This window comes from Otolemur garnettii, unplaced genomic scaffold (genome assembly GCF_000181295.1).
Source record: "Otolemur garnettii isolate 467f Iridium unplaced genomic scaffold, OtoGar3 scaffold00060, whole genome shotgun sequence".
NCBI classification, from domain to species: Eukaryota; Metazoa; Chordata; class Mammalia; order Primates; family Galagidae; genus Otolemur; species Otolemur garnettii.
In genome coordinates this window covers 9,704,080-9,715,935 of record NW_003852455.1, presented here as the reverse complement: position 1 = coordinate 9,715,935, position 11,856 = coordinate 9,704,080, and the positions used below count along the sequence as shown (strand labels likewise).

Genomic DNA, 11,856 nt, shown 5'->3' with positions numbered 1-11,856 from the left:
TGTGCCCCTATCCCTCCAGGAAGGCTCCTCACTTGCAAGCTCCCAACTCCCTCTCTTACTTCTCTCCTTTCCCCGCAGGGCCTCTGGCTCTTGGTGTTTTGTTGACATTAATTATAGACATTAGCAAAGGCCCAAGGCCTCAAGCAGCTTTTTCTCTTTCCACTTCACCTGAGGCCTTTGCGGTTTACTCTGTTTTACCTGGAATCTTTGTGAGGCCCTGACCACCTCACCCCTCAAAGGGCTCACTGCCTCTTCAGTTTTTCTAGTTCCTGTCAACATCTGCACTCTCATGGAATGACTGTCCCTTCTCTTTGGATGTGACAGTTTATTTTCCCCTTCCCCACACTGTCCTTGTGTATCTACCACTCCTCTGCCCTCAGCGGTTGTTTACTGTTATCCCCCCTTACCAGTTCTTATTCACGCACTGCCCCTTCCCCAAGCCTTGATTACGGCAGCTCATTTTAGTGTCATGGATTTTGTCTTAGACTTGAGCTGACCTGAGGGTGAGCATGAAATATGAGAAGTCAGACTTTTGGAACTGCTCATTCCTTTCCCCTAGAACTGGTGGATGAGGATGTGGGTGAGGGAACGACTGGGGGAGAGGGGAAGGTTAGAGAATGGGCGTGTTTCCCCATTGCTGGGAGGAGTTTCCATGGCATAGCAGTCCTGGAGGTAGCATGCCAAGACTGTACAGAAGCCTGAGGAATTTGGAAACTCTTTGACCCAGCAATTTGATTTTGAAGACTGTGTCTTAAGAAAATAATCATGGTTCTTCCCCTAAAAGATTTAGTCTCAAACACTATTTGTAATTATTAATAGCATAAAAAAAAGTTGAGATGACTTAAATGTCCAGCCTTTGGGGGCTGGGTAAAATTTATGATACAGCTATGCCGGGTGCCACCCACGGCTCTGTAAATATTATGTAGCCTCAAAATGACACTGGAGAAGCCTCTGGCATGCTGCTGCTGAGGACCACTTAATGACACAGCCGTCACTATACCATATTCAGCTTTAGCACATCTGTATAGAAAATCTGGAAAATGGAAGGAAGAAACACCAGGCAGGGTGTGTTATCTGTAGTTAGTGGAGAAAGAACTAGAACTTCTTTCCTTCTTTTCACTTATTTGTATTTTCTAAAATTTATAGATTGCACATAAATTTCTTTGGCATGAGGAAAAACAACAATTACTTTAAAAACAAATGCTGTCCATCTAGTCAGCTATATTAATATCTGGGCTAACATTTAGGCTCAGTTAAAAATGGTTCTAAAATGAATTAGAAATTGAATTCTCATTTGTAGCAGGGTGAACAACCTACTATAGGTCAAAGGGAGACTGTGAGTAAGTTTGATGTATTATTAAACTTACTCATTATTTGAGTAACACTTGCTGATTGTAGCCCCTTGTCTGAAAGCCTTATCTAAACACAAGACCTGGGTCAGATCGGTGACTGTCTGACTTTTGCTGTTCTTACCACTGCTGGTGTAGCATAAGGATGGTTGACTGCAGTGGAGTTTGCTTTGCTTAATGGGCAGCCCTGAGCGGGTGGGTATGGGTGATCATGTGGCCTGTTTGGGTCCTGGGAAGAGGCTGGCTCCTTCTGGTGGGGGATGAGGTTCTGAAAGTGGCAGGAATGACCGGAGCTGGCCGTGGGCTGATCAAGGGCTTTTACCCTCCTGTATGTATTAACATTTGTGTTTTTGGTGCTCAGCCCACAACTTTGCTTTGTTTTTTCCTCTCTGCACGCAGGGGTAGAGCCAGTTGTGCAGAGCCCTGCAGCCAGCAGCCCTGAGACAAGCAGTGGATGTCATGGAGCCCAGCTGAAATGGACTGGCCTCCTTGAGCCTGTCCCAATCCCTGGTCCCAGGTCTCCATCCCAGTGCTGAGGTGAGACCCCTTGAATCCCAGTTTGTGGGAAAAGAGGACAGAATACTGTTTGTTGAGGGTGAGGGCTCCTCTAAGGCTCAGGAAAAGAAGGAGCTATTGTTTCTGGCTCAGTCAAACCATCTGCTTTGGCCTCAGCCCACTAGGAGACAGGTCATTTGGTGGGCAAAGAGGCATCTGATTTGCCAGTGTGGGTCCTTTGGAATCTTGACAGGGAATTGCATTCTTTCAATTGCTGGTGAAATTTAAACTCCAAAAGGAATGAATTTATCCTCCAGGTAAGACTGTACACTCAGGCGAATGCTTAAGTATACCTCCCCTGTTCTGCAAGGCAGCTTTTAGGAAACACAGACTCACACACTCTCTCCCCCGCTCAACCCAAGGGAGACAGTGACAGAAATTATACAGGGAAGTTATTCCAAACATTCCAATAAGCTCACAAAAAAAAATGATTTTAATAACCTGATAAGTTCTGATTATAAAGATAGTATGTGCTCATAGGATGATTGGAAATGCTGATGTGGAAGAAAATGTCTGAGATGTTACCCCTGTTAACAATCTTTCAGGTAGTTCTCTATTCGAGTTACTTTTTAAACTTCCACGGGATGTTGATTTCTCTTGCATGGAAGTGAGGTAGAAAGAACACTCCATTAGGACCCAGGAAAATTTGCCTCTGGCCTGGAAACAGTGTAAATATTAAAAATTGTTCAAAACAGTATAAATATTAAAAATTGTTCAAAACTGCCGGTGGCTTGAAATTGACCATGGTGGGAAAATGCACATTATGGAAATCAGCAAGTACAAACCAAGGCTTCTTTATTGTTGGAGATTTCGATTAGATAAGCACACCAGTGTTCCCAGTGTTTACCCTCCCACCACCAGGCTGTGGGGCAGCGCCTGGCCCGGCAGCCTTTCCCCTGCGTCTGCTTGTGTCTTCACCTGGGAGCAGTCGGTACTCAAAAACATGGGTTGCATGAATGAACCAGAGAGAGATTTCTGTCCTTATTATTTTATAAGGCAAATGCAAGGTCCCATAAAATAATGAAAATGGAAACATCTTGCATACTGTGGAGTTGCCCGCCTGTTTAGAGATGGGGCTTAGCTGGAAGGGAAATCTCTGGTTTATTAATGGAGGGAAATTGTGTTTCCCTCCTCCCCTCTGGCTCTTTCTCCTTGGGGAGTCTGTGAATTACTGACGCCCTCTTAAGAAGGCAGATGAAAACCTTCCTTTTACTGACCAACATCTGGGGCAGATTTCCTTCCTGGAAAAGTCAAGAAGTTGCTCAGAGAAGTGTGAAAGGGAAGCCTGGGCAGTGCAAGCTGTGAGAGCCAGAACTGAAACCCAAGCTTTTGACTCACAATCTCTAATGGGGGAGGAGGAACTTCCTGCCAAAAGTGAAATTTCAACAAAAGCCTCTTTCTTCAAAGCCCTGCTGTGGCAGTAGATTAGAGCTAATTAAATTAACATAATGAAATCTCAGCCTCTGTTTTCCCTCTCTGCTTGCTGAATCTTCTGGTTCCCTCTGGGCACCTATCCTTTCCTCCCGTGAAGGAGAGGATGAGGTGTCAGTTAGGCACTGGTGTGTCTTTGTACCATTGTAGGCTTAGATAATTATAAAGGCAGTAAGGGCTGTAGAGGCCATCTGGCCCCAAACCCTCATTTTAGGAAGCCGGGTCATGTAGCTGGTGATTATCAGTTCCTGAGGTGAAGGCTTGTGCTTCTGGAGAGGAAGGGAGCCCAGGTTGTGGGGTGGGGAGTTGGCACTGCTTAGGAGACCACCTGATGGCTGAGCGCACCCCCCCAGGCTGGTAGGGGAGTGGTGGGAGGGTCTCCAGGTGCCAGCCCTGCCTCCACCCTTCCCCGCCCCTCCCCTGTGCCTGCTGCCACAACCCCAGGGCCCCTCAGCTATGAAGCACCCCTCTAATGTGTTGGGAATTAAGTCTTTGTCATCAGAGGTCTGGTTTTTCAGGTCAGTGGAACCAGCCAAGATCTTATTCTGAGGACCTTGGGTATGTTTATGATGAAGGGACAGGAAGGATGTCAGGTGAGCTCCCCATGGTTCCAGGCACTCTTTTGTGCTCTATCTACATTATCTCATTTAATTCTACAACAGCCTAACAAGGTATCCATCCCCATGTTGGATGTGGTAATTGAAACTCAGAGAGGTAAAGAGATTTGTCCTCAATTTCATAGCTCATAAGCAACAGAGGTGTGAACTAGGGCTGTCCGTGACCTCCACGGCTCTGCAGAGCTAGTAAGTGCTTGCCCGCGGTCAATCCAGTTGCGACACACGAAGAGTGCCTCCCTGCGGGGAACATCATTCCATTTCATTCTCTGAAGTTGTGTGAATAGCTGCAGCTCCCAGTGCTTGGAGCTTTACAAAATGCCACACTGTTCCTTTCAAATCCCGAGGGCTCTTCCTTGTGGCGTAAGATAGCATCAGAGCTGGGAGCCTTTGTATAGCCCCAGAGTGCATCCTCTTGGTCACTGAATGCCCCAGGTGGTGAGATGTGGTGCTGGTGGGTGTCGTCCCAGATCTCTCAGCCAGTTAGAAGCAGCAGGGGGCTTCTCAGCCTCTGGACTCTCAGAACTTTTTCCAGGGGTCCAGGGCAGCACTCTGAGATGACTAGGTCTGGTTTTCCTCCATGACTGACAAAGAGATTATTCCTCTGGCAAGAGGGATTTAATTCAGTTCCATAGATATTTATTGAAAACCTACTATGTGCCCAGTCAAATATTTCAGCCTGTTTGGGCAAGAAGTTCTGGCCCAGCCGTGGGTGTATAGCTTTATAAGATTCAAGGGGAGAAGCTTCCCTACTTCAAGATTATCTGCAACCTTTTTTTTCTCATTGTTCCTGTAACTTCTCATTCCAAGTCTTTCCTTCAGGATCTCTAGGAGGAGAAATTATGTCTCAAGCTGCTGTGCATTCCAGGGTTCCCAGAGCTTGAACACAGAGTTTTAAGTGCTCAGCTTGCCCTTATGGGTGTCAGGGTTTTGGAAGATCCTTGCAGAGGTGTGAGGCTGATGGGGAGAGGCAGAGTGGCGGAGGGAACAAGGTTAGTAGGTACTGCTAAGTGGGGCTGGGTGCTCTGCCTTCAGCTTGAGTCCAGCAGAGAACTCAGAGGGCAGGACTTAGGGCTGAAGAGTTCCCTGAAAAGCTTGTTGGTTCATCTTCCCATTTTTCACTCAAGGAAGTGGAGGTCCAGAAGAGGGAGGGTCTTATCTGCTGCACAAGTGGATCTGGGGTCTGTTTTCCTGACCGCCCGGTTGGGGTCCTTTATACAAAACCTCTCTGGTATTGTAGGGAAGGTTGTCCTGGGGATCAGGCACAGCCCACTTCCTGCCTTCACCTGGCTGGTCCAGTACCTAGGATGGGCTGGCCTTGGCCATTGGAGGAGTTTATGGCAATGGCAACCCAAAGGGGAGAGGGCATTGTCTCAGTGATGACAGAGATCTCCTGCAGCCCCAGCCCTCCACCTTCCTTCGTATCTTTCTCAGAGGTCTTACTTAGGCCAGGGAGCTATATCCTGTGGTTTTAGACTGGGAATCAGCCATTGTGAGAAGGCATCACAACACAGAGAAAAGCGTCCCAGTTTGGGAGACATTTGACCTGGCTTTAAGCCTGACTTGACCATAGCTGCATGACTTCTTCGGTTTACCGAGTTTCCTCATCTGTAAAATGGGTTGAATAATGCCCACCTTGGGTGAAGATCAATAATTATTTATGTAAAGTTTGTTCACAAAAAGTAGATGCCTACTAAGTGGTACCCATTACTTTTTCATGTACCTTTACTGAGATGAACTTGACAGACTAAAACCTGCACTGACTTGAACTGCACAACGTCGTAATGAGTTTTGACATATGTATATACTCACAATTAAGTTAATGAGTGTAACTGTTACCCTCAAAGGGTCTTCCTGAGCCTTGTTTCTCCCCGCTGCCCTTTCCATCTCTTGCCCTGCATCCCCAGCAACCACTAAGCTGCCTCCTGTCACTGTAGATTAGTTTGTGTTTTCTAGAACTTTATATAAATGGAATTATACAGCATGTACTGTACTTCTCTCAGCATAATTATTTTTATTTCACCCATGTTGTTCTGTGTGTCAATAGTTCATTTCTTTATTGCTGAATAGTAGTGGGTATATGGATATACTACAACTTATTTATTTATCTGTTTATAAATGTTTGGATTGCTTCTAATTTGGGGCTATCGAAGCCACTATATAAATTTGTGAAAAAGATTTTTGTGGTGACATATACATTTACTTCCTTTCGGTAAAGTCCTGAGAGTAGAATGGCTGAGTCATACAGTTGATGTGTATTTAACTTTTAAAGAAGTTGCCAGGAAAGTGAGCTGGAGTCTGATGAGCTTTCAGCCACCCAAGAGATCAATAAGGAACATTTAGTTCATGTTGTGCTGGGCTACCCTGACGCCACCCCAGGCCTCTCCCATCCACTTCAGCAACTCAGAATGTTCCAGGAGGTTGACCCTATCCACCCATTCCCAGCTGCTGCTGAATCTGCAGGGGCTGAGGTTCAGCTCAGAACCTGCACCTCACAGGCCTGGGTCATCTTTTCTGTTGTTTGTTTTTGAGTACACTCATGACTCAGTTCTTGATTCAGCTGATCACGGAGGGCCACCGTGGTGGTTTGGATCATCATACAGGTTTCTTAAAACAACTTCAATGAGGTACACTTTATATTCCATGAAATCAACCCACATTAAATGTACAACACATTTCTTTAGTGAATTTACTGAGTTGTGTATCTATCAACACAATCCAGTTGCAGGACATTTCTATTGTTGGTCATCTTTACATGCAAAAAACAAGAGAACTTTTTGTAATTTCATGGGATTAGTTTCGTGCTCCCAATAGGGAGATCTCCTTAATTAAATCCATTAGTATTTACTGAGTGCCTGCTAGAGCCCACAGCTGGACTAGGTACAAAAGGGGTAAAGAGATAAAACAGGGGTGGTGGCTGACAGCCTTTCTGCTGAAGATATGCTGTTGAATGTCTTACCTGCTCCCCTGGGGGTCACGGCCACTGCAAGACAGGTATTTCCACCTTGTGACAGGGACCTCGCTTTTGCAATACTTGGTGTTGCACTGAAGGATTGGCAGAACAGAGGGAAGTGCACTGTCCAATATCTGCAAACGTCTCCAGGCTTTGACAGTCATGGGTCCAGGACCTGGGAAGAGAGGAGAGTCAGTGTGCTGTTTAAAGAGCAAAGGTTTAACAGGTGGACTTAGGGTGAGAGTGCACTGAGGGAAGAACAGAGCACGGGCAAAGTCAGGGTGGCTGGATAGGGTGAATTCAGGGAAGGGTGTGTGTGTGCATGGTGGGGTCCTGCCTGGTGGCTGAGGAGTATGGTGGGAGTGTAATCTGGTCTGCTAGACAGGGACTTAACCGGGTAAACATGGAAGATACTATTTAAGTCTCTTCGGAGGGGCAGGGAATGGGGTCCAGAGGCTGTCACGAGAATCTTAATATTTGGGGACGTGGGTCCAACTTTGGCAGGGGCCGTGGGGTGCTGAAAGAAGTGGATGAGAGAGAAGATTCTGTCAGGGAGGGGACTGGTTCTTCTCTTGGTCTGTACCTGCTCTGTCTACCGGCTTGGTGCTCTTCAGCCGAGCCCACAAACTCTGTCCATCCACAGTCAAAGTCAACAGCTCCCCACACCTGTTTTGCCCCCTGCTTGGAGGCCTTATATTCTCTCATCCATTCTTCTTTCCTGTCCCAGTCCTCTTGTCCAGGAGGAAGGAGAGGAGCCAGGGAATGAGTCAGAAACAATAATGTATTCATAAAAGGTGAGGTCAGAGTAGTAGAAAGAGACTTCCAGAAAGGATGGCAGGTAGTGCAAAGGCCACGCAGAGGAGAATGAGGCTGGAGAGAGGGCTGGGGGACCGGGGCTGGGACGGTGGTGGGGCCAGCTCTGAGCTGTTTCTTTCTTTTGAGACAGAGTCTTGCACTGTTGCCCAGGCTAGAGTGCCATAGTGTCAGCCTAGCTCACAGCAACCTTAGACTCCTGGGTTCAAGTGATCCTCCTCCCCCAGCCTCCTGAGAGGCTGGGACTCTAAGCGCCCTCCACAACACCAGCCTAGTTATTCTGTTTTTAATAGAGACAGCGTCTCACTCTTGCTCAGGCTGCTCTTGACCTCCTGAGCCCAAGGCATCTGCCTGACTCAGCCTCCCAAAGTGCTAGACTCCAAGCTTAACTGTTTCTTAAGAGGAAAAGTGTCCTGTAAGGACCTGCCTGAAGCTGCATGGTTGCCCATTGGTGTCTTTCTTTTCCACCCAAGACAGCCCCCTCAGGCTCTCCATGGACTTGCTAGAGTTCTAGGAATACAGTTCAAAGACCATAAATCAACTCCTCACCTCATCCTACCACAAAGAATTGTCTGAAGCACTTCACCTGCTCAGGGCTGTACTGGGAGGCAGGGAGGTGTGATCTTATAGGCCAGTGGTTCTCAACCTTCCTAATGCCTTGATGTATTTTTATTGTTACAAAGGGGTCATGATCCACAGGTTGAGAACTGCTGCTATAGGCCTTCCTTTGCTTTCCTTTGATTTATCCTCTCGAGTTGTTTCACACTCTTTTTATTCATTTCCCCCTGGTCTCCCTCTCTCCATAAGAATTGAAAATAGAGAGTTCACACTGAAGGTCTGATTAATATCTGGGGATAGAAGAATAGGGGTATAATTAGTGAAGTTCATTTATTGAGGCAAGCATTGTTTTAGGAGCCTTTACATAATTATTTTATTTTTAATTCTTAGAGGAAACTTTCAAAGTGTGTGTCATCCCATTTTTCTGATGAGGAAACTGAGGCTCAGATCAAATGGCTTGCTTCAATTTGCATAGTTAGTAAGTGGGATCCAAAGCCCAAGCTTCTCCCTTGCTCCTCCCCAGGCAAACATAATCCTTCCGTTTTGTTCATAGTTGCTGAACACTTTCATGCCAGGCACTGTTTTAGGTGCTGCTACAGTGAACAAAGGAGACAAAAGTCCTGCAGTGATGGGCCCCGTTCACCTGCTGCTTGTGAGGCAGATGGGCCTGTTCTTCATAAGGCCTCCCATCTGAGATGTCTCTGGGCTGGGTGCGGTGGCTGCTGTGATGTTTGTTAGTGCTGGGATGGAGTCCGTGGCCCAGTTCGCTCCTCAGACAAGTTACTCGGCCTCCTTTCTCTTTGTTCCTTGGTCTCCAAAGCCTTCTTAGATGAGACTGCCCATAGGCAAGGCTTATTCTGTAAGGAATGTGACTGTTCCCCCTCCCCTGAGTTTCCCCTGGGCTTTTCTTTGCTTTTATCACCAGTGTTTTCCTTTAGCCACCACCTCCAGCAGAAGTCAGATGCAGTTCCACGATTTAGCCCTGATAAAGTCACGTTATTTTGGCCTCTTCTGCCCCAAGCCCCAGTGAGAATTTGGACCCAATGTTTTCACTTGTCATTTTAGACTGTTTGCCAGAGTTTTCGGGAAAAGGCCTGCATTATTAATGTCTGGGAACAGCTGCACCCTGCCAGGTTGTCATGTGAGACCTCTGAAAAGCCCCAGGCTACACGGCCCACAGCTCTGCACAGCTCTCCTGGCCCACTGGGTCAGGTGGGAAATGTGATCCCACAGAAACTGCACACAGCCAAGGAGGGCAGAGAGCACCTTGGAAGCGACTGCTCGGGATCTCACTTAGTGGATGCAGCAGCCCAGTGGGCATCTTGGGAGGGCTGATTCCAGCCTAACTCACAGAGGGGCCTGCTATTTTGAAGGGCTTTTAGTTTGAAGGTTCTTACCCTATAAGATAAAAATGAAGACATTAATAATCAGTTTAGTAATATTTAGAGAGCCATCATTTCTTAGAGTGGACATTATCTTCACCACTTGGAATAAATTAGTTTTACTCTTCAGAACAAGCCATTAAAAGGATGGGGCTCCTTCTGTCCATTAATGGTGAGAAACAGCCTCAAGTTCAGTGACTTCTCCTAGGTCATGCTTGCAGGTAGTAGGGGAGGTGGGATTCACACCTCGGTCTATCTAGCCGGAAGCTCGTCCTCCTTTCAGGACAGTGTGATCCACGAGACACAGAATCACTCGCAGTTCATCCCTGCAGCTGGTCCCAACTCCTCTGTCTCTTGTTCTTGTCTCTCCCATCACTCTGTAAACGTCTTCTGGAGCCCAGCATTCCAGTGAGCACTTGACCAGAGCTCAGTGTCCTCTGGGCCAGGGTTTAGTGGGGTGCATAGTGGGGCTGCAGGCCAGGCCTGGAGTGAGAAAAGATGGTCTCTGGCACCTGTCGTCTGTCAGCTGAAATCGCTCCTCTTCACCTCTTCGTGCCCTACCAAAATTCCTTTTTAGTGGCAGGAGCTCACTAGGGAGTTTAGAGGAAATAATCTAATAATGTCACTGGCTTAGAAAACCAGTCCCAGTTGCTTATAGAATCAACTGAAACTAGAAACACTTGCGTCTGTCCCAGGTCCCCTGTTGAAGCCCATTTTCCACCACTGCTGCCTCATACCTCACTTCACAGCTTCTTCTCAGCCCTGAGCACAGTAGGCCACTTTCATGAATGAGCCTTTCCATTGTGGTTTTCTTTGTTGGATATGCCTTGCTGTCTGGTAAACTGTTCAATCTTCAAAACCCAGGATGAACTTTACCTATTCTGAATTGGCAGCACCACAGTTCTTTATTTTATTTTATTTTGTTTTTTATTTTTTACAGACAGAGTCTCACTTTGTCACCCTTGGTAGAGTGCCATGGCATCGCAGCTCACAGCAACCTCCAACTCTTGGGCTTAGGCAATTCTCTTGCCTCAGCCTCCCGAGTAGCTGGGAGTACGGGCACCCGCTACAATGCCCGGCTAGCACCACAGTTCTTAATGCCTTCCATGGTGTTCCTCTCCTTCGTTTATGGTCTTTTTCTTCCCTGAAGGCCTCAGCAGGGACGAGAACTGGGTTCTATCTATCATTTGTATCTGATGGCTCTTTGTGTGAAGGAATGAATGAGGTCTCATTAATAAATCAAACTTGTACTAAAGTATGAGTTACAGGTGGCACCACCTTAACTGAAACATTAGGTCAAGGAAACTAATTGCCCAGTGAACCAGGTCCTGTGTCTAGAGCATTACTGCATGTGAGGACTCACTGTGAGAGGGGTCTAGAGTGGGGAAGTAAAAATGGGAGCCCTTATATTTGGAGGGTGAAGCAGAAGCTTTCCCTGTTCCCCAGATTCCCACACTGTGCCTGGCACGCTTCCCAGGAGAGGGGTTCCTTGGTAGGGCTGGGGCTAGATCTGGAGTGTGGGGATTTTGGATGGCCCCAAAAGTAGAGTGGTGGGGGTGTTGTGCAGAAGAGGAGTGGAAGCTGAGGCAGGAGAAAAGTCCAAGGCGAACTCTACTTCCCTACTGTGGCGCTCGGGAATGTCTTCCTGGCTAGACCTCTTTTCTAATGGCTGCTCCCGAGGATGTAACACGAGCTGAATTCAAGTATGAATTTGGAGGCAGAGCCTGGATAGATGGATCATTCCGTGCCACTGGGCCTCCCACCCATTTTATTCCTCCTTCCTTTGTTGCAGTGTGGACACTTAGTGCTATGGAGATGGTCAGGTCTAAGTTTAAATCCTGGTCTCAGGTACTTTAATTGCTAATTGTGTAGCCCTGAGCAAAAATGATAGGGATGTTATTTTATAGGGTCATTCGGATCAGTGATGGTGATGATACTATTGGGAGTTTACTTTGTGCTGCGCATTATTCTAAGTGGTTTGTGAGCAATATCTCATTTATTCCTCTGCATGTGCTATAGGGAGATGCTGCTGTCATTCTGCAATCCCAGATGTGTAACTGAGCTTCAGAGAGATTAAGTAAATTGCCTGAGGTCATGTAACAAATAAATGATGGAATCAGGTCAGGGACCCACATATGTCGTACATTAACCACTATGCCCTTAGTCTGCAATTTGCCTGATTCTAAGTATCTGCTGGGGCT

General features: G+C 46.9%; 1 protein-coding gene across 4 annotated transcripts in view; it reads left to right on the top strand.

The window, feature by feature from the left end:
* ST6GAL1 (ST6 beta-galactoside alpha-2,6-sialyltransferase 1) overlaps positions 1–11,856 on the top strand; it is a 118,430-nt gene that overhangs the window by 23,528 nt on the left and 83,046 nt on the right. For 3 of the 4 annotated variants that reach the window (XM_023514866.1, XM_023514868.1, XM_023514864.1), the window contains exon 2: positions 1,749–1,886. The gene's annotated coding sequence lies outside the window, so the exon portion shown is untranslated. Of the gene's footprint in view, positions 1–426; positions 1,887–11,856 lie in introns of those variants that run through there. The other variant, XM_023514865.1, reaches the window with a different exon arrangement.